Source organism: Mandrillus leucophaeus, unplaced genomic scaffold, assembly GCF_000951045.1.
Source record: "Mandrillus leucophaeus isolate KB7577 unplaced genomic scaffold, Mleu.le_1.0 Scaffold21, whole genome shotgun sequence".
Taxonomy (NCBI): domain Eukaryota; kingdom Metazoa; phylum Chordata; class Mammalia; order Primates; family Cercopithecidae; genus Mandrillus; species Mandrillus leucophaeus.
This window is the reverse complement of record NW_012102143.1, coordinates 7,459,393-7,465,027: the sequence shown is the minus strand read 5'-3', so window position 1 is coordinate 7,465,027 and position 5,635 is coordinate 7,459,393. Positions and strand designations below refer to the sequence as shown.

At 45.0% G+C, this 5,635-nt stretch overlaps 1 protein-coding gene across 1 annotated transcript in view; it reads right to left on the bottom strand.

The window, feature by feature from the left end:
* Window positions 1–5,635, bottom strand: part of ASB1 (ankyrin repeat and SOCS box containing 1) — a 24,577-nt gene that overhangs the window by 16,179 nt on the left and 2,763 nt on the right. The window lies entirely within an intron of this gene.

Below are 5,635 nucleotides of genomic sequence, written 5' to 3'. Positions count from 1 at the left end.
AAAAAAAAAAAAAAAAAAAAAAAGAGAATACTAGCAGATTGAATCAATATTGTAGCAAAGAATCTACTGAATAAGCCAAACCTACTGAAAAGTACAGAAGCAAGATCCTAAATATCAGCAGACTGAATCAATATTGTATCAAAGAATCTAGCAAATATCTTAATACTGGGAAACGATGAAGGAGAACCACACTACACTACAAAAAAGACATACGGCAAAATCCAAGGGCTGAGCAAATGCTGCTATCTGCTACACGGGTGACTCCCTACCATGCTGCCCTGGGCAACGGCCACAGGGAGGCCTGCCTAAGAAACTCCTCAGACAGGTGCACTTGACCATAGAGAAATCCCACCTCAATAAAAACAAAGGTTAAAAAATACATGTACGTAAATACAAATCCAGCCCATTTAATGAAGACTATAAAACTCAAAGACAACACAAAAGAACAGAATAAGCCGAAAAAACCACCAAGTACTTGGATTAAAAGATTCAGTATTTAAGGAATTTTAAATAAAGTGCAACCCATTTCTTTGGTGTTTTGTTATCAGATGTCACAAAAAATATTCCAAAGTTTATATGAAAATATAAGGGAGAAGAACTTTTTTGGTTTAGTAAGTGTACAGAGAAAAGACCTACCCTACCAGTTAACAGAATGCTCACCAGAATAAAAAAGATAAATCAAACCATCAGCTGCCCAGAAAGACCTCAGTATAAACAGCTTAATACAGGCAGCCTTCATTTCACTGCATTTCACTTTAACAAGCTTCACAGGCAATTGTGTTTTTTTACAAACTGAAGGTCTGTGGCAACCCTGTGCTGAGCAAGTCTTTTGGTGCCATTTGTCCAACAGGATGTGGCCATTTTGTGTCTTCTGGGTCACAATCTGGTAATTCCTGCAATATGTCAAACTTTTTCATTATTATTTTATCTGTTTATGGTGATGAGTGATTTGTGATGTTACTATTGTAATTGTTTTGGGGTGCCACAAACTGTGCCATATGAGACAATTAACTTAATCCATCAACGTGGTCTGTGTTCTGACTGCTCCACCAACCAGCTGCTCCCTCTCTCTCCTCAGGCCTCCCTGTTCCCCAGACACCATATTGAAATTAGGCTAATTAATAACCCTACAACGGCTTCTGAGTGTTCAAGTTAAAGAAACAGTCACACATCTCTCACTTTAAAATTAAAAGATGGAAATGACGAATCTTAATGAGAAAGGCATGTGGAAAGCTGAGAAAGGTTCAAAGACAGGCTTCTTGTGCCAAACGACCAAGTTGTGAATGCAAAGGGAAAAGAGCTTGAGGGAAATTAAAAGTGCTACCCCCGTGAAGACACAATTGATAAGAAAGCAAAACAGCCTTATTGCTGATACAGAGGAAGTCTCAGTGGTCTCGAGATACGATCAAACCAGCCACAACATTCCCTTAGACCAAAGCCTAATCCAGAGCAAGGCCCTAACTCTCTCCAATTCTATGAAGCCTGAGAGAACTGAGGAAGGTGCAGAAGCAAAGTCTGAAGGCAGCAGAGGTTGGTTCACGAGGTTTAAAGAAGCCATCTCCATCACACAAAAGTTCAAAGTCAAGCAGCAAGTGCTGATGTGGACGCTGCAGCAAGTTATCCAGAAGACATGGCTAAGATAACTGATGAAGGTGGCTACTTGGTGTTTTTTCTGCTTATTCTGTTCTTTTGTGTTGTCTTTGAGTTTTACAGTCTTCATTAAACAACAGATTTTCAATGTGGAAGATGCCATCTAGGACTTTCATAGCTAGAGAGGAGAAGTCAATGCCTAGCATCAAACCTTTAAAGGACAAGTTGACTCTCGTTAGGGGCTAACGCAGCTGGTGACTTTAAGTGGAAGTCAGTGCTCATTCACCATTCCAAAACTCCTTCTGCCTGTGCACTATAAATGGATCAACAAAGCCCAGGTGTCAGCACATCTGTTCACAGCATGGTTTAGTGAATATTTTCAGCCCACTGTTGAGACCTACTGCTCAGAAGAGTCCTTTCAAAATAGTACTGCTTGCTGACAATACGCCTAGTCACCCAAGAGCTCTCATGGAGATGTACAAGACTCATGCTGTTTTCATGCCTGTGAACACAGCCATTCCTCAGCCAAAGGATCAAGGAGTCATTCTGACCTTCATGTGTTAGCATCATTTAATACATTTTGTCGGGCTATTGCTGCCATAGGTAGTGGTTCCTCAGATGGATCTGGGCAAAAATGAACTGAAAGCCTTCTGGAAAGGATTCACCAATCCAGATGTCATTTAGAACATCTGTGATTCATGGGAGGTCAAAATATCAACAGGAGTTTGAAAGAAGTTGATTCCAACACGCATGGATGACTTTGAAAGGCTCAAGACTTCAGTGGAGGAAGTAACTGCAGATGCGGTGGATATCACAAGAGAACTAGAATTACAGCCTGAAGATGTGACTGAACTGCTGCAATCTCATGATCAAACTTGAATGGATGAGCAAAGACAGCAGTTTCTTGAGATGAAATCCACTCCTGGTAAAGATGCTGTGAACACTGTCATAATGACAACAAAGGATTCAGAAGGCCACATACATTTCGTTGATAAAGCAGCAGTGGGGTTAGAGAAGACTGACTCCAATTTTGAAAGAAGCACTACTGTGGGTAAAATGCCATCAAACAACATCTCATGCTACAAAGAAATTTCATGAAAGGAAGAGTCAGTCGATATGGCAAACTTCATTGTCATCTAAGAACTACTATAGCCCCCAGTAAGTCAGGAGCCATCAATACTGGAGCAAAACCCTCCACCAGCAAAAAGACTATGTCTCACTGAGAGCTCAGATGATGGTTAGCATTTTTCAGCAATATTTTTAAATTAAAATGTGTACATTTTTAGACATAATGGTATTATTGCACTGTTTTTGTTTTGTTTTTTTGAGATAGAGTCTCATTCTGTGGCCCAGGCTGGAGTGCAGCAGCAGATCTCCGGTCACTGCAAGCTCCGCCTCCCGGGTTCACGCCATTCTCCTGCCTCAGCCTCCTGAGTAGCTGGTGGCGCTCACCACCACACCCGGGTAATTTTTTGTGTGTGTATTTTTAGTAGAGACACAGTTTCACTGTGTTAGCCAGGATGGTCTCAATCTCCTGACCTTGTGATCCGCCCGCCTCGGCCTCGCAAAGTGCTGGGATTACAGCGTGAGCCACCGTGCCCTGCCTATTACACTCAATAGACCATGGTATCATCATGTAAACGTAACTTATATATGCACTGGGAAACCAAAAATTTCATGTGACTTAGTTTATTGCAGTGTTCACTTTATTACAGTGTTCTGGAACTGAACACGCACTATCTCCAAGGTATGCCTGAATGTGATAAACTGGCATCACAATCAGCGAGAATGGAAGAGTATTCAACAAATGGCATCTGTACAATTAGATACTTATTAGGAAATAATTGAGTTATTCAACTCACATAATAACCCAAAATAAACTCCTGAAGATTTAAGAGTTTTGTAAAAATAGTTACACAGATTCGTGTGTAAGTAAAGAGCAAAAACTCAGACTGCTTGGATTCAAGTCCCTGCTCTGCCGTGCTGTCCTAGTGTGAGACCAGACAGGCAGGTATAAAGCACCCCCTCCATAAGGGGGCTCTTTCCAGATGCTGACATTGTTTTTTATATTAAAATTAAATCTCTTTTGAGTACTACTGTACATGAGACTCAACCACAGGTACAATGGGGGTGATGAGTAAGTGTCCATGGTCTCCGGGGTTTGACAGTCCATTGAGTTGCTCATGCTGATCCCGCAACCAGACCAGCCGCGGATCAACAAGCAGGCATGAACAGCTCTTTAGGCCACCATCCCAACCTTCCTTCAGTAATTATCCTCCCCTGTAATTACTCCACAGTTGCAGTTACTATAGGGTGAAAAAGTCCAAAGTCAGAGTGGGAAAGATTCAGGTGCAGGGCAACAACCAACAGGTAAATGGCGGCCACAGGACTTTTGTTGAGCCCTCTTCTGGGCCCCCTCTCCTGGCCTCTGTGCTATCCATTCCTGGCCCTGCTCAAAGCAGACTCAATCTTTCCCCAGCTCCAGATTCAAAAGCAACTTCAAGTTTGTGTTTTGCTGATCAGCTACTCCAAGGACAACTTAACTGCCCCAGAGAGCACTTAAGCTTCAACTGAAAATCTGTTGCCCCTCTACCCCAGCCCTGAAACACACTGAATAACAAAACAGCAGTACATGAGGACATAAAAAGGAGCCCTCAGCCGAGTGTGGCGGCTGCCGCCTATAATCCCAGCACTTTGGGAGGCAGAGGCGGGAGGATCACCTGAGGTCTAGAGTTCGAGATCAGCCTGGCCAACATGGTGAAACCCTGTCTCTACTAAAATACAAAAATTAGCCGGGCATGATGGCCAGCATCTGTAATCCCAGCTACTAGGGAGGCTGAGGCAGTTCAAGTTCAATCGCTTGAACCCAGGAGGCGGAGGCTGCAGTGAGCCCAGATCATGCCACTGCACTCCAGCCTGGGCAACAAGAGCGACACTCCGACTCAAAAAATAAGGAGCCCTGTGCAGCTGACAAAGCCCGTGTTTCTTCCCCAGGACCCCTCTTTATACTGGGAAGTAGCTGTTAGTCCTCTTTTTCCCACAAACACCTATCATTCCGTCTTTCACTCTCACAAGAGATGACATCCTAGACCCTAAGGTCCTGGCTGTCTCTGAAGTCAAAGTCAATGCCAACCAAAGCCCAGGATGGTAGATGCTTTGTCTGGCTTGTTCTGGTCACTGCAGTATTCTCCGCTGGGTCTAGCCAACAGCAGGTCTTCAATACAAGTCTGTTAAATGATTGGAAGGAGGTGGGGAGGGAAGGATGGATGGAAAAACCTATCTGCACCAGTCTCCAAGTCAATCTTTTGAGATTTTTAAGAAATGTATTGGTTTATTACTAAGAAGGAGAGGGACCCCTCCAAAGACAAATATAGGCATGTAAAGAAAGCCCAGAGCACATGAAACTATTGGCGCTAATGGCAAGCTCAGAAATCCGGCAAGAAGGAACTCCCACCACACCACTGGGAAAGGGGAACCTGTCCTGACCGCTTCCTTCACATCTGCACGGTAGGGACACTTCAAGGTGGAGACTCTAAGTAGGGCAGTTATTTCGGAAGGTGGGTGTGAGCCTTTCTGGCTGCCTCCTTTGCTGGTGGGCCAAAGGCCCCTGGACATGCTGTGTCACTGACGAGCTCGCTGGAGACGGCGTCCCCGTCGTCCCTGGTCTGTGCCTGTGGAAGGTGGGAAGGCTGCCCCGCTGTGCCACCAGACACGCCATGGGCGGCAGAATGGTGAAAAGGTGCCTGCCCTCCCCACGGCTACCCTCTGGCTGGCTTTCCTGATCCGTGCGCTCAGAGCTGGAAGGTGGCCCACGTCCTACTTTTGCGGTTGGGTCATGTCAAATCCATATCGGCTAACCGGAGGGAAGTTACGAGCAAGTTCCACCGGAACGAAAATCTAGCGCGGGGACGGCACTCGAGGCCGAGGAGCGGGCAGCGCGTCCGTGGTGGGTGCGCTCAGAGCTGGAAGGTGGCCCACGTCCTACTTTTGCGGTTGGGTCATGTCAAATCCATATCGGCTAACCGGAGGGAAGTTACGAGCAAGT